Source organism: Dromiciops gliroides, chromosome 3, assembly GCF_019393635.1.
Source record: "Dromiciops gliroides isolate mDroGli1 chromosome 3, mDroGli1.pri, whole genome shotgun sequence".
In the NCBI taxonomy this organism is placed as follows: Eukaryota; Metazoa; Chordata; class Mammalia; order Microbiotheria; family Microbiotheriidae; genus Dromiciops; species Dromiciops gliroides.
Window position 1 is genome coordinate 413,576,247 of NC_057863.1, and position 25,964 is coordinate 413,602,210.

General features: G+C 34.8%; 1 pseudogene; it reads left to right on the forward strand.

Moving 5' to 3' along the window:
* LOC122747723 overlaps positions 1 to 16,086 on the forward strand; it is a 53,152-nt pseudogene extending 37,066 nt beyond the window's left edge.
* The last annotated feature ends 9,878 nt before the right edge of the window (positions 16,087 to 25,964 follow it).

A 25,964-nucleotide genomic window follows, 5' to 3' on the forward strand; every position in this document is an offset into this window, starting at 1 on the left:
TAATGATCTAAGAACACCTGATTGAATAAATTAATCTGTTAAAATATAAATGTCTTTCATAAGAGTATCCTTTAAATGACATTAGCAAGCAGAACCCAAGAGAAGCAACCAAATGGAATCTGTGGCTTATATTAGGTGAGCAAAAAAAAAGAACAAACACCACTTGCCTCAGGCTGAAATCAAAGGCAAGAAAACATAGTGCTTGACTCTCCTTTTTTCTTTCAAACTAAAATGCTAATGATTTGATGATACAAAGTCTGAGGTACAGCACTTACCAGCTGTGAAAAGGAATAGAAAGTTCAGTCCATTATTAGTCTAGTCTTCCAGCAAACAGATTCAGGTGCTGTTCTAAAATTCCGCATGCTTTGCTTTCAGAACCACCAATTGGAAACATAGCACTGGGAAAACTTATGCCTCTGTTTTTTTTTTTTTCACCAAATACTAATTTTTGCCTATATTGAAACAAAAGGCGGAGGAGGAGGGTGAAATTTCCCGAAGCCAAACAATTAACATTTTAAAATGCAACATAATCTTTTAAATTTAGGTTTTTTTCCCAAAATAAGCATTTTTTATAAAAAAGTAATTTATCAAACACTCTGTGAGAAATGGGTAATTGTCTCCTCTCAATGTGGATATAACAGTCAGTCATACTCCCCTGACCTGTTTGTAGGACAAAGGTCTCAGATCCCCTCCTCCCCCTCAGGTTAGCAAGGTCACATGGTTCAAGGAGCCCTGGTCTCAATTAGGTCCTCTCCAGAGTTGTGTCCATATAAGGAAGTATAAGGTCCACTCCTGAGTTATGCCCATACAAGGAAGGTGGGGGGAAATACTGCACTCCGATTAGCTAGTTTTTTGCGCGTAGATTGTAACCCTGACCAGTGATGAAAAAGGGGAAGGTCCATTCGTGTTAGGGACTAGGGTATAAAACAGGGCCTTCGAGCCCCCTTTTGGGGCACCCACTAGCTGCACACTAGGGTGCCTCCTTCTCATGAGAAGAAAATAAAGCCTTTGTCACCTCGCTGCTGAGTTCCTGAGAATTATTGAGAAGAGGATGAATTTTTCCCTCACACACTCAGATTGAAAAAATTGATGAATATTCAATTATTTACTTGATCCCTTAAGTAACTTCTGCTTTCCTAATTAATTTTTAAATTATGTAAAATTAATAATTAAAGATTGGAAAAGAGAAAAGAAACATTTCATAATTAATATTCATTATACTTGAATAATATCTGTTTTATAATTATACTACCTACAACGGAAAAAGAGAAAAGAAAGAAAGGTATAAGGCCAAGGTATATGAGAAAGGGGAAGGAATAGATGGAGAGGGCTGAACAGAAGGAATTTAGTACTTATGTTGGTTATTTTATAAATTAAAAAAATGTAACTGGCATGAAGGCTGGGGCATATTCTATTATAGCATGAAGCAGACACTGATATGGATATTTTTATCACTAATAGATTACTTGTTTGTTTGTTTTTTTGTTTTTAATTATTTATTTATTTAAAATTTTCCCTACCTTACATGTAAAAACAAATTGTAACATCAATTTTTAAAACTTTGTGTTCCAGATTCTCTTCCTTCATCCTTATCCCCACTTTAGAAGTCAAGCAATTCAATGTAAGTTATATATGTGCAGCTGTGCAAAACATAGCAGAAAAAAAAAAAAAACTTTAGAAAAAGAAACTAACAACAACAACAAAATATACTTCCATCAGTATTCAGATACCATCAGTTCTTTCTTCTGTAGATGGATTGCATTTTTCATAAGTCCTTCAGAGTTTTCTTGGATCATTACATTGCTAGAAATTACTAAGTCATTTGCAGCAGATCAACTGATAGATTACTTGTAATAAAATCTATTCCTTTACCCCACTGCCAGATATGAAGATACTTCCTAACTCTAAAATAATATTTTTAAATCAATAATTAAAGTGAAACACATTTTAATTAATATTTGAGTGGCAAGAAGGTCTTCTTCAGGGTGAGATTTCCTGATAATCTAAAATTCAGAGAAGCAACCTTTTTCTTCCACTGATTTCTAAAATGACTCATAAAGTCATTTCCATTCATATAGGAGACGTGTTGGGAAAGTAAATTGTAAAAGCTTAGCCATTTTTAATACTTGAAGTTTATTTTTCCCCTTATCCAAGGATAATTATAAAAATAAATGAGCAAAGCAAATAATTTAAAAATAAGTAAATTATTTGATAATATTTATTCTATTTTTTATTAAACCATTTTTAATTTAAAAAATCATAAATGTGTCTATAAAGGGTAATTCTGTCAGTCATTTGCAACAAAATACTGTTTGGAGACTTACTTCACTGTAATATACACTCTATTATTTGTTTTTGTTGTCTGCTTCATCCTCCATGAGGTGTATGATTCTATATTTTCTGCATAACTTTAAAAAAAATTAATCTGGTTGATTAATTTTCAATGCATGTATATTAGTTATATTAGCCAATTTCCCCTTTTTCTTGATATTTTAAGTGTTCTTAGTGTCTTAGTGTCTTTAAGTGTTAGTGTCTTCACAATTTTAGTTCTAGGAGACTCCCATCTTTACTTTCCTGACTTCTCCTTTTGTATTTTTTATTGTTATAATATATTCTATTTTTAGGACCTCTTAAAAATTACATTTTAAAATACTGAGTGTAAAATAAGCAAGTATCCCAGGGAGACAGCTTTGAACCCTTTTTGTCTATCAGTGGGAAATGTCTTTCCTCTCCCAAGTTTTTCCTCAACTGCGCCCTGCATCCCAATATACAGCTTCAAGTAATAAATTATTCCACCAATCAAGAAAGAATTATGCAACTGCATGAGGTTAACCTTAGGTTACATTCATAGAAAATTTTATAGCTATCATTTACTTCTTTTTTTTTTTTTAGCGAGGCAATTGGGGTTAAGTGACTTGCCCAGGGTCACACAGCTAGTAAATGTTAAGTGTCTGAGGTTAGATTTGATCTCAGGTACTCCTGATTCCAGGGCCGGTGTTCTATCCACTGCGCAACCTAGCTGCCCTATCATTTACTTCTTAATTAAGTATTTGAAATTATATATATACATATATATATATATATATGCATATACACACACATATGTACATGTGCATATATATAATATAAAACATTTTAATTACAGAAAAGTATCTACATCCATTCTTATAAGGAGAGAAATATGAAGATGACAGAAAGCCATTAAGAGTCATTGTTATTTTCCCACCTAGGGAACAAATTCTGACAATTAGCATCCAGTTGCCATCTGTAAAGAGCTTTGTTTTGTCTGGTCTTACTTTGCCTTTCATTGATCCCTGGGGTTGGAAGAATTTCTCTGTCACTCTCCAGGAAACAGTCTCGAACACTTGAGAATGTGTTACTACTTCACTAAGGAGTAAATCTGGTCTCTAGGGAGAATTGTTCCCAACCAGTCAATACCAGCCTATCCAAGCACATATAACAAGAAGAAAAATGAGCTAAACTTTGGAGGGTTTTCCCTCTTCCAAAAAGATTCAATTTGACAGAAATGTTTGTTAGTTTCAGTATAAGATTTTGTGTCCCATGTTTCTCATACAATTATTTATTAGAGCTAATCATTTTACAAACGGAGTGGCACTTTTCTTATTTGTGGAACAATTTCTTATTCTCTAAGGTTTGTTTTAGCACTAAGGATATTGACTAGCTTTAACAGTTTATACTATTTGTTCTTTCTCTTCTTAGTATATGTTATTTTAAATTCACTTAAACTAAATCCGTTATTCACTGTCTGTTGTGTGCAGGGCACTGATTATTCTCCACATTTCCTCACTCCACTAGCCATCTTTCTACCAAAAAAAAAAGTTGAATCTTTTTTTTTCATTTTTTTGAAATACATTTTATTAAATAATAATATTCTTTGCCCTTAACTTCTTGCTATTTCCTTCTAAAGTTGGATTTTTCAATTTTACTTTGTAAAAGGACTTTAGTTTTACAAAGGTAAAAGGTAAAGGTTTTAAAAGGTGAAAGAGAAAATATGAATGCAAGTCTGGAAAAGGAGAAGGGATATGGACTGAGATAAGGACCAATGCACTTAATTCAGTATTATAGGGAACTTCTTGGGGAGGACATTCTGTCAATGCAGATCAGCACCTTTCTATGCAATTTGTATTCGTAGTGCCATGCCAAGAGCCCTAAGACATTTTAGCTTTCTTAGGGTAATTCATGTCAGCATAGTACATGTTAGAGGCAGGTTTAAGAAAATGTAAAAAGAGTAGAAATAAATGAGTTCTGAGATCCCAACATAAAAAGTATTAATATCTATAGTGGATCATGACAATTGTGGAGAGTTGTTGTTTGTTGTTTGTTGTTGTTGTTCTTGGTCCTTAGTTCTCAAGAGAACCAATGACATCAGGAGGGTGATGTCCTGACTTGCAAATGAATTGGATTTAAGTGGGGCAGGGCTGTGCAAATTTATCAGCCTCACTTTCTTCTCCAGAGTCATCATATCCCAGTGGTAAGACATAGGTCAGGATGACTGGGCATGGCCCTAGATATGATGTGGGTTGAATTTGGGGTCAAAATGATCGTGAGTCATCCCAAAAGAATTACAAGACTCAGTGACTCAGTTTCCCAAGTTTTATTGCAATACAGTGAGTGACCACAGAGAGTGAACCAGAAATATGGAAAGGTATCTCTCCAATAAGGAAAGGTAGAAAGTTATATTTATAGTATGGATAAATTGATTTTCAGTTTCATTATAATAATCTCCACCTTGGGGAGGTACAGGGGAGGGCCTATCCTAATTTGGAATTCCTGGGGTCCCCCAAGGTGGGTACCTTTTTCTGGGGAGGTGTGTTTTGGGGGTTTACACGTCATAAGGTGAATCTGGGGACAAATTTGGCCTTTTCTGCACCTGTCTCTGGTTCCCATAGCTAGTTTCAAAACATCTTCATTTTTCATTTATTTCTAGTCTGTTTCTATAGCCTGTCATCTTATCATTGTTATAGTTTCAGGTCTTCATGGGCTCTCTCCCTCTGTTTCTAGTACGGGCACTGATTTCTGTGGGTAAGGGAACCTAGATCCTGACTTGTAAGTTTTCCGTAAACTGGGGTCTGACTCCCTTTTAGAGCTAATATCTGAATTAGAGCTTGGATCTTAGGTTTTTCTATTAATCCTTTTTGACTTCTACATCTGGGAGGAGCTGAGGTAAGTCTTAAACCATCTTCATATTAAAATTCTGAAGGGTTAATTATGAAATCAGAAAGATCTTCCCCGTTCATGAGAATATAGACTTATCAATCAGGATGATTGATAGGTTTGTTTTCTTCCTTGAAAGCCTGGCCTGCTTCCTTGGAACAAAACAAAAACTTTGCAGAAGTTTGGAAACAGATAAATGTATTCCAATCAAAGCAGGATGTTCTTCCTATCTCACAGGCTTGGCCAGCCTTTGAGAAATGAAGATAACATCTCTGCTGGGCAAGCAAGCAGTTGACTTAATGTCTTCTTTGTTTAAAAACTGTACATATGTCTTCACTGGAAAAGTGGTCTTTGGAATCTCACCTGTGGAGAGTATGCTCTGCCCAGGATCTTTCCCAGTCATGACTCTGGAAGCTATGAACTGGGATTCCCCAGCTAGAAATCCAGATCTTGGTGCTTCCCTAATTTGGTGATATATTTCTTTTATTACTGAAGCTGTGATTGGAATTGTTATTGTGTCTTTGTTTCGCTATTTCTATGCCTCTGAAACTTATTGTCCTTGTCTAAGTCACTATCCTATAAGTAATAAAGTTCTTTTAACTCTAGAAGTGTGAGTGTGCTTATTATACCTCACGAATCTCAAAAAACCTTTACAATACAAATGCCTACCAATCAGGACTGTTTTATCTTTGCCAGTGGAGATCGAAATGATTTACTGTCAGGCCTTGACATAGAGGAAAGACACACCTAGTTTTAAGAGAACCTGTCAGCCCTCACTTGGGGTCTTTGCTCATTGTGAGAGTCCATTCACCCAATTCATTGATTACTGCTTGGCCAACTAATAAATTTATCATGATCAGGTCCCTGACTTTTTGGCTGAGATGGCCATCATGATTCACTTATGGATGGTTAATGCTTTACTGCTGATAAATTATTATCTTGCCCAGGAGAAGATTGTGTCTCAGCCTTCCTTTGTTACAATTATACAAACTGGGCCAATTAACTCTTTTGTCTCATGTAGTTTTCATTCATGAAACCAGACTTTGTCTTTAAGCATAATAACACATGAGGCTTTCACCAATATGGTCCCAGACTAAGCTTCACTTGCTCATTTTTGGAGTTTTAATGGCTCAGAGCGAGAGTAAATAGTAATTGTTTATGATCTGGCCAGAAACTCTGAAGGTTTTACCCTCCCAGATGGATTAATTTGGGAAGTCAAACTAGGCCTTCTATTGCCTTAATTCTTACCTAGCCTTTAATCACTGAATGGGTATTGTGGGAAAATATGCCCCCCCCCCCAAAAGCTGATTTAAGTTGTCTGGGGAATGTCTGGGAGGTGAATTTCAGTTGGGAAAAGGGTGCTTACTAATGGCTCCTTTCTTACCCCCATCCCCAGCAATCAGGGTCACATGATGAGAGAGACCAAGGGCTAGTCACGAGGGGAAGGAGTTTAGAGGGCTGCCCCTTTGACTATACTGCATTCTGATTGGCTAGCTTTTGGTGCCAGTGTCTTGGCACTAAGATTATAACTGAGGAAGAATGATGGAGCCAGCCAGGTTAAGAGATAAAAGGGCTCCTGAGCCACACACCCCCTCACCACCATTTCCATTAGAGAGCTGGGCCATTCATGTGCGAATGTGTGAATAAAGAACTTTGATGCTTCTCCAACACTGAGTCCCAGAAATTTTCAAATGGGGTTTCTCATAATTTGTTTCTCACACGTATAGACTAAGTAATTACTGGGAAAACCTGGGAAAGATCTTGTCTTGAAAATGCCAAGGTCTCCTACTACATCTGATGTAGGAGGCAAAAAGGGGTTAATAGAAAAACCTAAGATCTGAGCTCTAATTCAGATATTAGCTCTAAAAGGGAGTCAGTCCCCAGTTAATGGATAACTTACAAGTCAGGATGCTAGGTACCCTTACCCACAGAAATCAGTGCCCATAAGGGGAACAGAGGGAGAGAGCCCATGAGGACTTGAAGCTATAACAATGATAAAATGGCAGCCTATAGAAACTTAGAGTAGAAATAAATGAAAAATGAAGATGTTTTGAAACTAGCTATGGGAACCAGAACGAGATAATGAATACTGAAATAATAGATAAGTACATTGATTATAGTTATTATACTTTTAATTTTTTAAATTTATACTATTATTGCTGTTGAATAAATTGTTTTCTTGATTCTGCTTGTTTTATTCTTCATTAGTTTATGTCTTCAAAATTGTTCATTTTTATAATTTTACTATTATAGTATATATTATTCGTCTGGTTTTTTATATCAATTAAGACAAAACTTTCCGTATCTCTTTGAAATCATCTATTTAATTTCTTATATCACAATCATATTCTATTACATTTCCCAAAGCAAAATTTAGCCATTCCTTAGTTAATGGACATCCCCTTGGTTTCCAGGATTTTTTTTGCTACCATAAAAAGAGTATATATATGCACACACACACACATATACACACACATATGTATATATACACATATATGTATATATGTATGTATATGTATATATACATATATATATGTATATGTATATATATTCTGCATATAATATCTTTTCTTCTGTGTTTGATGTCTTTTTGATATAGGCTTACCAATGATTTAGCTGGGTCAGAGGATATGCACTGTTTATTTATTAAAAATATTTTTAAAATATTAATTCTGTATAATGGAAGACTGGAGCACAGGAAAATAACTCTTAGCACCCTCAATGATTTAATAATTCAAAGTATACGAGTGGGGGGCCGCTAGGTGGCACAGTGGATAGAGCACTGGCCCTGGATTCAGGAGGACCTGAGTTCAAATCCAGCCTCAGACACTTGACACTTACTAGCTGTGTGACCCTGGGCAAGTCACTTAACCCCAACTGCCTCACCAAAAAAACCCCCAAAAAACCAAAAACAAAGTATACGAGTGAATGTTATAAACAAAGTACAGAATAATAGGATTAAAAAATACTGATGTTATAGGCTTGAAATACCAATGTAGAATATGAACCATGTAGCAAGGAGATTCAGAAAGAAAAATTTGAAAGATAGCTTGTCCTAGGACCAGGCATGTGACTTGATATGGAATATAACATTCATTCTCTTGGAAAATACATGACACAATTTAGTTTTGTTTGGTATTTTTGTATGTTTTTGCTTATGTGTGTTTGTGTTTGTGTTTGCTTCCTGGATAGAAAACTAGGTCCCTTTTATCTCTAGAACATATATTATGATTCATTTTTTTGAATTCACAAACTTTGAACTTTGATGGATCTGAGATAATATCAAGATGGGTATTCTTTCCAGTGATACATATCAAAACTTCACTAAGATTCAGTTATTTCATTCATGAAGTGGGGATAAGAATAACTGCACTACCTACCTCATTGGTTTATTATAATGATTAAATGAGATGCTTTATGTAAATTCTATAGAAATGTAATCCATCATCGTTATAAAAGCTAACATATTTGTAAAGTTTTTGAATATATTTTTGGATTCTGTGCTAAAAACAATTCTACAAACTATTTAAGAGGAAATATTATTATCATCTCAGAAAAAAGTACATTATGACGAAGAAAGATTAAGTGAATTATCCATATTCTCAAAAGTACACAATGTCTTTAACTACCATAAAGCTTAGTGATTTTCTTAGAAAAAAAAAACAATCAAACCACTTTGCTTCCAATATAATTAGAAGTTAGATAGACTAAGAGTTAAAAATCCTTGGAGGAACCGTGTGTTTCATCCCTCTTTTTCCATTTCTTTTAATAGTACATATTTCTCTTATGAATCCTAAATGCCTCCCTCCCATTGTCATCATCAACTCTTAACCCTTATTAATTCTCTCAACATTCTCTTGATTGTTGATAACATACACCTTCATGGGTTCTAATAATACCTCTACAAATATGACACCTGAATCTATATATTCTGTCAATGTCTCCTTTTTTCAGCCTTAATTATACATTACATAGAACTAAATATTAGTTGAGTGAGAATAGACTTTAGAGATGATTTAGACTAGGCTCTTTTTTAAGTAAGGAAACGGAAATTTTTCCTCAGATCAAATGATTTTAATAAATGGCAGAGTACAGAATCAAACCCAGTTCTTCTGATTTTAAACCCAATGGTATTTCCAGTACATCCTAATACTTTCTCTTTCCAACTACCTTTTGGAAATATCTACTTAGAGGTCTTTGTACTTCCAACCTATGTGGCTCAAATCAGATGTCATTAGATTCTCCCTCAAGCCTGCCCTTTGATCCAATTTTCCTCTTTCTGTCAATGATCATGGTCTTATGCATGTAAACTCAAACATCATATAAATATTTGTCTTTTCTCTCTCATTCTTGTGCTCTATTTAAAAATTCTGTCAGTTCTACTCCATTAGATTAGAATCTCATAGTTGAAATGAAACTCAAATTTTGACTGGTCTGCACTTCCTCAATATATATCCTTTCTACAATATTAGACTCAACTTACTATCTTGTCTGTATTTGAAAAAAACTCTAGGGACTTCGAATTTACCTAACAATCTCATTTTACTTTGATACAATTCAACTTTTTCCCCATGAAGAAAAGTATATTTTCTTCTCCTCCCTTCCCCTCAGCCATTGAAAATAAAAGAAAAATGGAAACTCCAGTAATAAATATGCATTATTGATAAAACTGAACTTTAATTGTTGAGGAATGTTCCTCATATCAACCCACTTGAGCTTTATACCCATTACTCCCTATTTTGCCCTCTAGGACAAACAGAATAAATTTAATCTTCCTCCACATGGTTGAAACAAAAATAAAATGTTTTAAGACAACTATCTTGTCCTCCCCTCTTTCTTCTCCTTTCAGATTTAATAACTTTTATTTCTTCAACTGGAGATGATTGAGTATAATTCCCCATATCCTATCTTTACCTTTTTAATAACACCCTAATTCAAACCCTCACCAGCATTTATCTAGACTATTGGAATATTACTCTAACTTGTCCATATACTTCTAAAACTTCCCTTCTCCAATTCATCCTTTAAATAGTTACCAAAATAATTAGTTTGTGTCACCTTCTCTTGCTCAAAAACTTTCAGTGAGTCTCTGTTGCCTCTAGGATAAAATAAATTTGCATTTGCTAGTCATTTAATCCTTGCATCATCTGGCTGCAACCCACTTTTCCAGTTTATACCCCACTAAAGAATTTTGCATAAGTTAAGTTCATCCAGCCATACAAGAACTTTTGATCTTCACACCCTGTTATCTATTTTTGCTAACTTCTGTTCTGTATCATCTTCAGGAAATACCCTATGCTCTGCCTCTTGAAATCATTTTCCTTATAATCTAATACCAACTCCTCTGGAAAGTCTTTCCTGTCCCTTCAGTTGAAAGTGATTATTCCTCTTATGCTTCTTTCAGTATTCTCTTTATATAGCTTTGTAATTACTATATCTTGCCTTCTGTAATAATTATTGGTATGTGGGGCAGCCAGGTGGCACAGTGGATAAAGCCCCGGCCCTGCATTCAGGAGGACCTAAGTTCAAATCCGGCCACAGACCCTTGACACTTATGAGCTGTGTGACCCTGGACAAGTCACTGAACCCCTTTTGCCTCACCAAAAAATAATAATAACAATAGTGATTGGTATGTAATATGCATGAATATAATATACTCGCTATTAGAAAGTAAGTTCCTTGAGATCAGTGACCAGAGCATTTTTTTCTCTTCATTATATATGTAAAAGGAGAACAAGGATAGCAGATACTTGTAGAAATATAACTGGAAACAATAATTAACAAGTCACCGACCAAGAGCAAGAGATAACAGGTAGGCTGAATATACTACAGTCAACCTTGTGAGAACAGGTAATGTACATGGTTGTATATAGAATGAAAATTTTTATATTGAAGTTGGATGCCTGCTAAGTATTTTAGTGAAGTGTACCAAACCTAATATAATTATTATGCTTCACTATACTAAACCCAATAAAAATGAAACCTTATCAGTTCTTATAGGTATTAGACTATCACACCAGGACCAAACCTGTACACTAGGACTGTAATGGAAGTATTTTTTTCATCTTCTTCCAAGAAAAATAAAGCATACTCACCAGGTGCACATGATTTTAAAGACTTGCTTCACACTTTTATGGTCTCTTTAATGGAGATAAAATTTAAATTTCACATAATTACATGATAAATCATGTAATTGGGAAACCATTAATCATTTCTAGTATAATTACAGGACATATTGACATTGATATTTAGAAATAGCAGTGTTTCAAGTAAAAGAAAAACCTGTGATGATGCCTTATAAACTACAAAAAATGGACCACAGAGTGTCAGCACTTAATAACATAAAATTCTGATACAGGTTGACCTTGAATTGGTCAATTTATACATTTTTTATGGTGAGATAATGGGATACAGTTAGATTAATTTATTGTGGAAAAAACATTTAATGACAGTATAAAAATTCAAATTATTCTTAGTGACTTTAATTAAAATAAATTATCTAAAAAGGGAATGTTAAAAGATAACCATCTCTGATAAAGAAAGGCAATCAATATAGGATCTTGGGGAATTTAGAGGTGGGGACTAGAGTTTTCTACATATCAAATAAATTTGTTTTACATATTTCACAGAATAAATATCTTTCTTTAAAATTATAAAATGCAATTCAGAAGTGATGAGTTGATTTTGTTGTTTTTTTATATATTCACAAAGAAAGATATCCAAATGGTGGGAAAATCTCATAAAATGATTTAATTCAATAAGCATTCATCAAGCACATACTATGTGCAAGGCACAGTGCTAAATGCTGGGGATACCAAAGGAAAAAAAAGACCATCCCTCTCTTCAAAAAGGTTATAATCTAACAGGGAACAGAAACATATACAAAACAAAGTGTGTTATGAGAAAATAATTATTAATAATGAATTTCTTTGGGGACGCAGGGACCCAGTCTTAGGTTTCTTTCTTCATGCCCAACTTAGGAAAACATAGTTGTTTGAAATTTTAGCTGATCCCTTTTTTGATACTAGGCCAGGAGCTCATGTGCAGATCCATAGAAATGGAGATAGAAACCATACTGTGAGGGCCAAAATTGGATATACTGAGAGCTATTTGGGTGACTCGCCTTAAGATTGGGGTCCCAGAAATATGAGGGACCTTTTTTAGGTTTAATCTCCCCTCTGAACTATTCTTTTTAGATACTTCTCCCAGGCCAATAAGAAAGGAGCCTCTAAGCTTTAGTTCACAAAAGGATCAGATTTTATTTCTTGGAAATTGATTAAACAACAAAGGTGAAACTAATAAAAATCAAAGATAAGGAAATGGGAAAATAGAAATACAGATAGATGCTCTTAACTCTAATTTTACCCTAAGCTGTTTCAAAGGAATTTAGGGTTTTCAGTAGGTAACTCACCAACCTGAACAGCTTGCCAGTCTAAGGTTGCTCATGCACCACTGCGACCTCAGTCAACTGCCAGAGAGAGTGTTCCGCATTCCAGAAGTGCCTGAGAGTTTAGCCTACTGAAGTGCTTTGACTCCCTTTAGGTCCCGTTCAATTTTTCCTTCCCCAAAAGGGGAGGTCCTTCAAAAGCTGCTCATGGGGAGTTCTTCTTCTGACCTCAGTAGCATATGTAATCTCAGGTTGGGCCAGGTATGGCCCCTCCCAATGATTCAGCTAAAACTTGCAACATTAATCTTTACCACAAATAATTTTTTACCACAATACCTATTTGAATGTGCCTTTGCCCTCAGGGGTTTTCTCCCACTAGACCTCGATGTCATCATGCTAGAACTTATTTTAATATGGACCACCCTTGAAAACCCTCAAGTCATGTCAATCAATGGAATTGAATGATGCTGACCAGTTGGGTTTGATCAGTGGATGAGGAGCCATCTCTACTGAAGGAGGAAGGGGACTGGACCACAAGGGCCTTACTCTCTTTTTTCTGGGACTCTCTAGAGCTCTCTTTTTCTTGGCTCTTCTTCTTGGCACTCTTGCTCTTCAAGCTGAGTACGTAATTGTTTAGGCCTGTAATCCTGTGACTGGTGAAGAAGTTAGGAAAATGCTATACAATCAATTGTTTACTAATATTTAATATACTTTATTAATAAATGTTTACTACCTAAATTTGTTCAGTAAACATTGACTTATAAGTAGCGGTATATTAAAATCCAAGCCTATTTCCCCCAATAATTAAAAAATATACTGTGTATATATAAATACACATACACATACATGCACACACATATGTATATAACACACACATATATGTGTATGTATGGCATTAAAAGGTGTTGGGAAAAATAAATAAATAAACAGGGGCAGCTCGGTGGTACAGTGGATAAAGCACTGGCCCTGGATTCAGGAAGATCTGAGTTCAGATCTGGCCTCAGACACTTGACACTTCCTAGCTGTGTGACCCTGGGCAATTCACTTAACCCTCATTGCCCTGCTTAATTTTTTTTTTAAATGGTGCTGTGGAATTTAGAGGGAAAACTTCCTGTAGACAGTAGAATTTTAGTTGATAATTAAAGTATGCCAGGAGATATCAGTTGTCAGAGTGGAGGAAGGAGAGTAACCCAGGCATAGAGGATAGACAGAGAACATACTCAGAGGAGAGAGATGGAGTATCTTCTTTATGGAACAGCCATGAAGTCAGTGTCACTAGATAAAAGAGTTCAAGTTGGGAAGTAAGGGACAAGAATACTGGAAAGATAGAAGGAAACAATGTTATAAAGCATATTGAATGCCAAACAGAGAATTTTATATTTGACCCTGGAAGCAAAAGGAATCCATTGTGGGCTGGGGGGAGGGGGCTGGTAAGAGTGCTAATGTGATCAGACCTGTGTTTTAGGTAAAGTACTTCAGTTGCTGAATGGAGCATGGATTAGAGTGGATAGACACTTCAGGCAGGAAAACCCATGAGCAGGCTATTATAGTAATCAAGGTATGAGATGATGAGGACCTGTGCTAGAATGATGGTATTGTCAGAGGATAGAAGCTAGGGCATATTGTCAGGAGATGTTGCAAAAGTAGAATCAATAGGCATAGATTTGGATATAGACAGTGAGAGAGTGAGGAATCCAGTATCGTTACTAGTTTACAAGCCTTAAGGACTAGGAGATTGATATTGCCCTCTATAGTAATAAAGTAGGTAGGATCAGAGAAGAGTTTAGGAGGAAAAATAATAAATTCTGTCTTGGACATCACTGAGCTTCAGATGTCTACTGAACATTCAGTTTGATAGGTCTGAAAGGTGGTTAGAAATAAGAAATTAAGATTAGAGAGAGACTGAGACATGAAAGGTAGAATTGAGAATTATCAATATAAAAATGCCAATTAAATACAGGAGACATGATGAGATCAATAAGTGATCCACAAGTATAAGAAAGGAAGTCAGAAAAAAGTAAAAATTCTTTGAGTTTGAGGGATTTCTTTTTGTTTTACTTGGTGGAAAATATTATTCATATAATGAGAGAATTATTTTAGAAATAATCATATATAAGGTTGTTGTAGAAGAGAGGGTGGTAACTATTGAGACTTTATAATTCTTTGTTAGGAGCATTAACTAATGTGGTTCTCTATATTCTAGGTATCTCCTGTTTTTGTTGTTGTTGTTGCTATTGAGTCATGCCTCATTTTTTTTTTTTTAGTGAGGCAATTGGGGTTAAGTGACTTGCCTAAAGTCACACAGCTAGTAAGTGTTAAGTGTCTGATGCTGGATTTGAACTCAGGTACTCCTGATTCCAGGGTCGGTGCTCTATCCACTGCACCACCTAGCTGCCCCTTGCCTCATTCTTTGTGAACGTATTTGGAGTTTTCTTGGCAACAATACTGGATTGGTTTGCCATTTACTTCTCCAACTCATGTTATAGATGAGGAAACTGAGGCAAACAACACATAATTGTTAATATTTGCCAAGGGTCAGCGAAGCACAGAGCCATTTGGTCAATGATTGTGTTATGGCGAAACCGTGTTGGAAAAACCCAAACGGCACTCAGAAATGAGGAAGAGCAGTTTATTAACTCATGGGCCCAGAATAGAGTTGGGACTCTGATAATCTGGGCCCCAAATGTATATTCAGGCTGTAGTTATATAACTTTTAGTTCAGATACAAATGGGTTTCATGGGTACATGGTGGTTACATTGTGGCAAGCTGCTCACATACATACAGGAGGGCACAGAATGGTGGGCAGGGGTTGCATGTAGTTGGTGGAGGCAATGGATAACAGGAAGAAGGGTGTGCTGGCTAGTGCATAGGTGCCAAACCACAGACTTGGGGGAAGAAGAGTTTGCCCTAGTTACACTCTTGTGGGCCCCAGTTTTATCCCTTGTATATTCCCATACTAATTGGAGCAGGAGTGTTACCCGACTTAAGTTACTCAAAGCCGATCTGAGTCAATGGCATCGCAGAGCAGACTGAAGCATTGGTAATCCCAGTGAATCCAGGAGAAAAAACAAAAACAAAAACAAAAAAGCATCAATTGTCAGTTCAGTCAGACAAGATAGCTGTACAAAGCAGACTACGTGTCTGTCCAGTGCTGGGAAAGCTCCACACAAACAGCTGGTTACAAAGGCTGCTAGGAAAAGTGCCCCCTCTCCTGGCATGGTCAAAAAGCCTCACCATTACCAGCCTGGTACTGTGGCATTGTGTGAGATTCACGGTTACCAGAAATCAACAGAACTTTTGATCAGGAAATATCCTTTCCAGTGGTTGGTGAGTGAGATTCTCAGGACTTCAAAACAGACTTGAGATTCCAGAGTGCAGCTACTGGTGCCCTTCAGGAGACTAGTGAAGCATATTTGGAGGTCTCTTTGAAGATACTAACCAGTGTGCCATCCATGCCAAGAGAGTCACTATCCTGCCCAAAGATATCCAGTTGGCTCACAGGACAGGGGAAGAAAGAGCTTAAATGAAGGCAGTTTTATGGTGTTTTTTAGTAAAGTTTGTAAAATTAAAAAAAAAAAATGGGCCAAGGGTCACACAGCTAGCAAGTGTCTAAGGCCAGACTTGAACTCAGGGCTTTCTGACTCCAGGTCCAGTACTCTATACATTGTGCCACTTAATATATAAATAGGAAATCTTGATAGTTTCTTATGTCCCCCAAACAATTTCTACTGTCACTTCATTTTTCCCCTTGCTTTGTTTATTTTCTTTTTTTCTGTTCTAATTATTGAAGTGAAAACAAAGCAGAAGGAAGAAGGGAGTGTATTTAGAGCTGAAAGACCTAGGTTTGCATCATACATACCACATAAGAAGCATGTGACTGTGAGCAAGTTAATTCATATCTCTATGCCTTGGTTTTCTCATCTAAACATGGAAGGAGTGTAGTTCTGAATAATTAAGAAAGTCCATCCTATTTCTAAATTTGCAGTTCTCTTCTCATAAAAGATACGGAAGGCAGATAGGTGGCACGCTGGATAAAGCACTGGCCCTGGATTCAGGAGAACCTAACTTCAAATCCAGCCTCAGACACTTGACAACTACTATCTGTGGGACCCTGGGCAAGTCACTTAACCCTCATTGCCCCACAAAAATAAAAATAAATAAATAAATAAATAATACCAAATAAAACATGAGAGAACTACAATAGAATTTGAAGTCCCTTAGGAGAAGGCTTATTTTCGTTTTTCATTTGTACCTTCTTTCCCTATGACAATACTTAGAAGTCAGCAGTGTACTGGAGCCAGATTCAAATGGCTTGAAAAGCCAATTGTCAATTTTCTGGAACTCCCATTTATATGCTGAAAATCAACAAATTCTACAAGTTAAGTTCTGATAGGTTATTTTTTTTTGTTGATTATCTAGACTGAAGAAAATGATGGATAAAATATTAAAAATTTGGATTAAAATTTTAAAATGATGCCTTTGGTATATCTTTGGGGGGGAAACCTATTATTAATTATTGTGAGGGCCAAAATTGGATATATGGAGCATTATTTGGGCGACTCACCTTAATATTGAGATCCTGGAAATGTGAGGGACCTTTTATGTTCACCCTCCCCTCTGAACTGCCCTTTTTAGGTATTTCTCCCAGACCAATAAGAAAGGAGCTTCTAAGCTTTAGTTATCAAAAGGATCAGATTTTTTTACTTGGGAATTAATTAAACAAAAGTAAAACTAATAAAAATCTAAGATAAGGAAATAGGAAACTAGAAATACAGAGAAATAACCTTAACTCTAAACGTAACCTATGCACTCCCCAGACCATTTCCAATTAAGCTAGTTCAAAGGAATTTAGGGTTTTCCTTAATTAACTCACCAACACCTGGAAGTCTACATTGCTTGTGCTCGTTCAGGTCCTCCTGAATCCAAGGCCAGTGCTTTATCCCCTGCACCACCTAGCTGCCCCCATGATTATTTCATTTGGAAACTTCATGCCATTTAATCATCTAACATTTGGGTAATGGCTTTTATTTTTATTTATGCATTTATTCATTAATTTATTCATTTATATACTTATTTATTTACCCTCCATCCCTACCCTTGATATTTACTCTATTTTTTATCTTCCTTCACCCTACCCCTCCTCAAAAGTGTTTTGCTTCTGACTTCTCTCTCCCCCAATATGCCCTCCCTTCTTTCAACCTTCCCCTCCTAATTTCCTGCAGGGTAAGCTAGATTACTATACCCAATTAAATGCATATGTTATTCCCTTTTTGAGCCAGTTCTGATGAGACTAAGGCTCACTCTCTCCACTGCACCTCCCCCATCTTCCCCTCCAGTCCATAAGTTTCTTCTTGCTTCTTTTATGTGAGATACTTTACCCCATTCCACATTTTTCTTTCCCTTTTTCCCAGTGCATTCCTCTCACCCCTTAAATTTTTAAAAAACATATCATCCCTCCATACTGAACTCACACCAGTGCCCTCTGTCTAAATATACTCCTTTCAGCTGCCCTAATACTGAGAAAGTTCTTTTGAGTTACAAAAATCATTTGTGCATGTAGCAAAATAGTTTAACCATTTAATATCCCTTATGATTTCTTTTTCCTGTTTACCATTTTACACTTCTCTAGGGTCCTGTTTTTGAAAGTCAGATTTTCTATTCACCTCAGTTATTTTCATCAAGAATGCTTGAAAGTCCTCTTTTTCATTTAATTCCCATTTATGCCCATAAAAGATTATATTCAATTTTGCTGGGTAGGTGATTCTTGGTTGGAACCCCAGTTCCTTTGCCCCCCAGAATCAAGCCCCTTGATCCTTTCATGTAGAAGCTACATTATCTTGTATCATCCTGACTGTGGCTCCACAATATTTGAATTGTTTCTTTTTGGCTGCTTACAGTATTCTCTCATTGCCTTTGCAGCTCTGCAATTTGACTATGATATTCCTGGAAGTTTTCATTTGGGGATCTATTTGAGGAGGTAATCAGTGGATTCTTTCAAGTTCTATTTTACTTTCTGATTCTAGAATATCAGGGTATTTTTCTCTGACAACTTCTTTATTTGATCATTTCTTTCTGGTAGTCCAATAATTTTCAAATTTTTCACCTATATCTATTTTCCAGGTCAGTTGTTTTCCAAGGAGATATTTCACATTGCTTTCTGTTTTTTCATTCTTTTGGTTTTGCTTTATTGTGTCTTGATTTCTAATAAAGTCCTTAGCTTCCATTTGCTCAATCCTATTTTTTAAGGAATTATTTTCTTCAGAGTTCTTTTCTACCTTCTTTTCAATTTGTCCAATGTGGCTTTTCAAGGTGTTGCCTTGTTTTTTCTGTGATTTTCATGCATCACTCTCATTTTTCTTTCAAATTTTTCCTCTATCTCTCTCACTTTATTTTCCAAGTCCTTTTTAAGCACATATATGCTGTGAGACCAATTCATATTTTTCTTGGAAGCTTTGGATATAGGAGCTTTTACTTTGTTATCTTCTTCTGAGAGTGTATTTTGATCTTTCTTGTCACCATAGAAACTTTCTAGGGTCAACATTTTTTTCTTTTTGCTTATTTTATTAGCCTATTTCTTGAACTTTAACTCCTTATACTGGGACACTGCTTCCAGGGTGGTGGGCTCACTGTCCCAAGCTTCAGGGATTTTGAGCAGCTGTTCTCTGAGATATTTCTAGGAATTTGTAAGTCCTTAGTTCCTCTAAGGTGGCAAAATTTAAGGATAGGTACATTTACCACTCCTGTGCTCTTCTCTGCAAGCAACCACAGGCCTTTTTCTCTGCCCTCCAACCAAGAACAGAATCCTGCTCCACTGTGGCTGCAATCTCTGCCATGCCCACTCTCCTCCACTACCTGGGCCACCACCCAATCCTGTGACCTGGATCTGAGCATGGACAAAACAACTGAGTTCTGCCTCAGCAACAGCAAAGAGACCCCTGAAATCCCCTTCTGGCCAACTGTTTGATCCTATCACTATCTGTGGGCTGAGTTCCAGAAGCAGCTGCTAGTACAGCTGATACAAAGGTTCCTGAGGCCTGATTTGCTGAGGCTGTGTCTGTATGGGGGTTGGTGGTGTGCTGCTGCAGCACTGCATTGCACTCTACTCTCATTCCAGTACAACAGATCTTTCCTCTTGACTTTCTAAACTGTCTTTAATTAGAAAATGATTTGACCTTGTATGGATTCTGCTGCTCCAGGAATTGTCTTATGGCATGATTTGAAGGTATTTGGAGGTGTCTTGGGGAGAGCTCAGGCAAGTTATTGCCTTTCTTTTGCCATTGTGGCAGAAGACTTTAAGGAAGAAAATAACTCTTTGAAAACTAGAATTGGGCAAGTAGAATAGAATGATGTTATAAGATAGCAAGATACTGTAATGATTGGAATGATGCCACCTGCTGGAGACTTACTGTAGAAGAGTTCCACCCATGAAGCAAAGGTCTTTGAGGACAAGACCAGGAATCTTTTCTTTGGTGTCAGGAAGTGATGTTTGCTAGTGGGAGGAAGAAGGAAGAGCTGGGTGCTCTGACTCGCACTCTTTCCTAAGGACTCTGGTGGAGAGCAGAGCTAGAAATGTGCTCTCCCTTTAATAGATAGGAGTCTAGGCCTTTTCTTCTGTCTACCAAATTCTTATTCTCCTTAATAAATGCTTAAAAGCCTAACTCTTTCTAAGGCTTGTAATTTATTGTCAATGATGCATTAGATATTTTAGACAGAATGGCTGGAATTTTAGCCTTAACAATACAATAAAACTAGAAAAAATTAGAAAAGAATCAACATATTTAAAAAATAACTGATCTGGAACAGATGAAAGAGAAACAGCATGAGAATTGAAAGACTATCTGAAAGATATGGTTTAAAAATAAAAGAATCTGGATACAATACTATAAGACATTATTAAGGAAAATTGCATTGAAGTTGTAGGACAAGAATGTAAAGAAGAAATAGAAATACTCAACTATTCATCAACTGAAAGGAATTCTAGGAAGAAAACTTAGAGTTATGTCATAGTCAAGTTTAAAAATTACCAGTTTAAGAGAAAGTATTGAAAACAACAACAAAAAAAAATACTATTGAAAGACAGGATATCACATGTCCCAACAGCTTCTACACTAAAAACCTGTAAGTCTTGGAACATTATATTTTGAAGAGCAAAGGAGTTGGGATTACATTCAAAAATAACTTATCTAGCAAAATTTAGTATAATCTTGAATTTTTAAAAAAAGTATTTTGATGAGTTGAAAGACTTTTAGGTATTTGTAACAAAATTACTAGAACTCAAAGTAAATTTTTATAAAATTATATTTAATAATATATTATAAATTTTATATTTTGTAAGATATATGAAGAAATTAATAAAGACAAATTCTAAGGTACTGAAAAAGGTTAAATTATTAGCTTGTAATATATGAAAATATTATTAAATATTAATTATTATTTGTTATAGCATTCTCCCCCCCCCTTTGGGGTTGAGGTTGGGGTTTACTACATTCTAGTATTCTATTTTATTATTTTTTATGGGCAATGGAGGTTAAGTGACTTGCCCAGGGTCACACAGCTAGCAAGTGTAAAGTGTCTGAGCCTGGATTTGAACTCAGGTCCTCCTGATTTCAGGGCCAGTGCTTTATCCACTGTGCCACCTAGCTGCCCCCCTATAGCATTCTTTAAAAACTCTAATCATTACTAAAGTAGTTTTAAAAAAATAGATTGGGGTAAGTCATGTATGATTAGGTGATTTTTTTTTTTTAATGTGGAGGAAAAGGATAAAAGAAGTCATCTCATAAAATAGGATGTGAAAGGAAGAATTAATATGAAGAAAACAAATGGGGTAGAGGATTGGTAGTATTGAAATCTTACTCTCATCTGGGTTGAAGAAGAAACAACATATATATGTATATATGTGTATTTGTGCGTGTATCTGTGTGTATCTACCAATAAAAGTTGAGTATATATATATAAGTATATGTATAAATGTGTGTGTATGTGTGTGTAAAACTAAATAATAGGGTATGTCAGGGACTTTTGGAAGGGTATAAATTTTTTAGAAGGGTGGGGTGAATAGATAGGGAGGGACTTTTAGTCAGGTGGGTAAAATAAGGAATAAGAGTAAGGGGAGAAGGTAAAGGAACAGAAATCACGTGAAAAGAGAGGTAGACAAGGAAAATGGTAAGTAAAAATAAGATGGATGGAAATTCTTCTACACAAAGAGTTAAATTGGAGGGAAGGAGTAAAATTTATTATGCTTTGATGCAAAAAAGGGCAGGAATAACAATTATGATCTCAGATAAAGTTATGGCTAAAATTGATTTAATTAAAAGTGGTAAACAACATTTTGATAAGGTACTATAGACAAAGGAACAATAGCAATACCTAACCTTTATGGAACAAATATTATAGCATCTATTTTTTAAATAAAAATTAAATAAAGGTAGAGATAAATAGTACTACTATAATAGTAAGTCACTTGAGTTTTCCCCTCCCAGAACTAGATACATTAATGAAAAAATAAATAAGAAAGAAGTTAAGGAAATAGAATTTTAGGAAAACTAGATATGATAGGTATCTGGAAAAAACTGAAGGAAAATATAAAGGAATACACTTTTTTTCTCAATGGTTCATCTTACCTTTACAAAGGTTGACTATATATTTATACTTTAGAAAATTGTACTTAAGAGCAGAAATATTAAATAGAATCCTTCTCAGTAATAAAATATATATTTAATGAGGTATAAATGAAACATTAATAAAAACAAAATGAAGTTTAAATAACCTATTCTTAATAAATGATTGCGCTAGGGGGCAGTTAGGTGATGCAGTGGATAAAATGATGGCCCTGGATTCAGGAGTGCCTGAGTTCAAATCTGGGCTCAAACACTTGACACTTACAAGCTGTGTGACCCTGGGCAAGTCACTTAACCCTCATTGCCCCACCAAAAAAAACAAAACAAAACAGAACAAAACAACAACAACAAATGAGTTGGCAAAAAAACAAATTATATAAACAATAATTTCATTGAAGAAAATGATATTTAGACAGCATATAAAAACTTATGGGGTATAACAAAAGTAGTGATTGGAGTAAAATTTATGTCTAAAGGCTTATATCAATAAAAGAGAGAAAGAGCAGACTAATAAATTGGGCATGCATTTAAAAAACCAGAAAAAGAACAAATTAAAAGTCCCCAATTAAACACTGAATTGGAAATCCTAAACATTAAAGGTGAGATTATTAAAATTTATAGTAAAAAAGCCACTGAATTAATAAATAATACAAGTAGTTGGTTTTATGAAAAAAATCAAATGAGATAGGTAAACAATTGATTAATTTCATTTATAGAGAAGAAAACACAATCACTAGTATCAAAAATTAAAAAGGATGAATATATCCCAATGAAGAAAAAATTAAATTAAACATGAATTATTTTTCCCAATTGTATGCCAAGAAAATTAACAATTTATGGGAAAAGAAAGAATATTTATAAAAAATGTAAATTGCTTAGATTACCAGAAGAGGCAGTAGAATATTGAAATAGACCTATTAAAAAGAAAAAAAAAAGAAATTAAACAAGCCATGAATGAGCTTCATAAGAGATAACAACCAGGACCAGATGAATTTACAAGTGAATTTTATCAAACATTTAAAGACCACAACATTGTGTTTTGATTAACAGTGATAGACTTCCTTTACTCTTCTCATCAATGCTATGATGCAAGATAATTCCAAAAGGACTCATGATGGAAAATGCTCTCCACATCCAGAAAAAAGGACTGTGGAATCTGTATGTATATTGAACCATACTGTTTCTATTTTTTTGTTTTTTTGAGGTTTTTCCCTTTCGTTCTGATTCTTCTTTCACAGCATGACTAATGCAGAAATATGTTTAATGTTATTGTAGATACATAACCTATATAAGATTATTTGTTAATAAACAATATTATTTTAAAATATTTTATACATGCAAAATGAAATATAAACGATTGGAGAAATATTAATTGTTCATTGGTAGGTAGAGACAATATAATAAAAATGATAACTTTACTCAAAGTCATACCATCCTAATTAAACTACCATGAAATATGACTTAATTAGAAATAATAAAAAACAAAATTCATTTGGAAAAGCAAAAATTAAGAATATGAAAGAAATAATTTTAAAAAGTATAAAGGAATGATAATTCATAGTACTGGATCCTAAAATGTATTATAAGTCAGTAATTATCAAAACTCTTGTACTGGCTAAGAAATAGAAAGTTAGCTCAATGGAATAGAGTAAACATACCATTTACAACAGCAAATAAACATAATAACCTTGTATTTGACAAGTGTATAAACACTTGAGAATTGGGGATAAGAATTCATTATTTGATAAAAATTTTTGAGAAGACTGGAAGGCAGTAAAGCAAAAACTGGGCAGGGACCAATATGACCCACCATTTGCCAAGGTAAGTTTCAAATGATTATATTACTTAGATATTTTACAAGAAAATTAGAGCATGGAACATGTTTTTATCAGACTTATGGATAGGTGAAAAATTTATGAATAAATAAGAGAGAGAGAAAAATTAATTGTTAAATGAATAATTTTCATAACATTACATTTTAAAAGAATTATACAAATAAAGCAAATATAGCCAAGATTAGAAGGAAAGCAGAAAGTGGAGGGAAATAGTTTATCAGATAAATGTCTCATATCTAAATTTAAAGAACTTTGTTGATTCTAAAGAAAAAAAGTCAATCTCCAATTTAAGAATGTTCAAAGGAAATGACCAAGCAGTTTTCAGATGAAGAAATCAAAACACTTTATAATCAGATAAAAATACCCTAATTATTATTGACTTAAGAAATGAGGATTAAAACAACCTTGAGATATCATTTTGCACCTACCAGACAGGCTAAAATTGTAGAAGGGAACACTAATTAATTCATTGTTAGCAGAGAGAGCAATCAGGAATTATGTCCAAAGAGTTTTTGAACTATGTATATCCTCTCAGCCAGCTACACCACTTCTTGTTCTTCTTCGAAAGATAACTAGGGATAAAGGAAAAGATCAAATGTCTTCTAAAAGTGTTTATAGCAGCTTTCCTTGTGGTGCTAAAGAACTGGAAATTGGAGGTATGTCTACTAATTGGGGAATGAATGAACAAGTTGTGGTATATGCTTATGATGAAATACTATGGTGCTATAAGAAATGATGAGCTAAAGGATTTTAGAAAAATAGAAAGACTTGTATGAAATAATGAAGGAAATGAGAACCACGGGAACATTGTATAAAGTAAGAGCAATATTGTTTTAAGAATGACTTTGAGAGAATGTTATTTTCACTTTTATAAATACCCACATCAAGTACAAAGAATATATGATGAAAGATGCTGTCTGCATCCAGAGAAAAAAGTGATAAATAGAAGTTATGCATTGAATAATTATACATATACAAACATGTGGGGTGTTTGTGTGCATATGTGTGTGTGTGTGTGTGTGTGTGTGTGTGTGTGATGGTAGCCATCTCTAGGGTTGGGAGGAGAGGGAAGAAAAAGAAATTTAGAGAATACATTTGTTGTGTAATTGAAAGCAAGTGCAAGTTGAGCCAAGTTAATTTGCAGTTTCATGTATAATCTTTTTTTTTACTATGTATTAGAAATGCTTGTTTTATTCCATAAATTAAAAATAAAGTAAAAATATAGTTACAGAAGAATTTATGTTCCTTCTAGAAAATTGTTGTTATTATAAACTGAAAAGTTTAAAACTACATTTTAGACCATAGAATGTTGTAAAAGGTCATTGCTAAGGAAATAATTTTATGTAAAATATGAATCTTTTAAAATCTTGTGGAGAAGCTAGAATTTGCTACTTCTTTTTCAAGAGGAAATAATCACTTCCTTAAAAGGGAGTAATTTCTTTCTTTCTTTCTCTTTCTTTCTTTTTCTTCCTTCTTTCCTTCCTTCCTTCCTTCCTTCCTTCCTTCCTTCCTTCCTTCCTTCCTTCCTTCCTTCCTTCCTTCCTTCCTTCCTTTCTGTCTTTTTTTCTTTCTTTTTATAGGGCCATGAGAGTTAAGTTACTTGCCAAGGGTCACACAGATAGTTAGTGTCAAGTGTCTGAGGCCATATTTGAACTCAGGTCATCCTGAATCCAAGGCCAGTGCTTTATCCCCTGCGCCACTTATCTACCCCAAAAGGGAGTAATTTAACTTAAAAACTTAATCAATGCATCCAAAATTAGAAGGGATGCAGAAAGCTGGGAAACATTTTTTATGGCCAGTACTTCTGATAAAGGTTGCATTTCTAAAATATATAGGGAACTAAATCAAATTTATAAAAATCCAAGTCATTCCCCAATTGAGAAATGGTCAAAGGATATGAACAGGCAGTTTTCTGACGAAGAAAGCAAAGGTATTTATTGCCATATGAA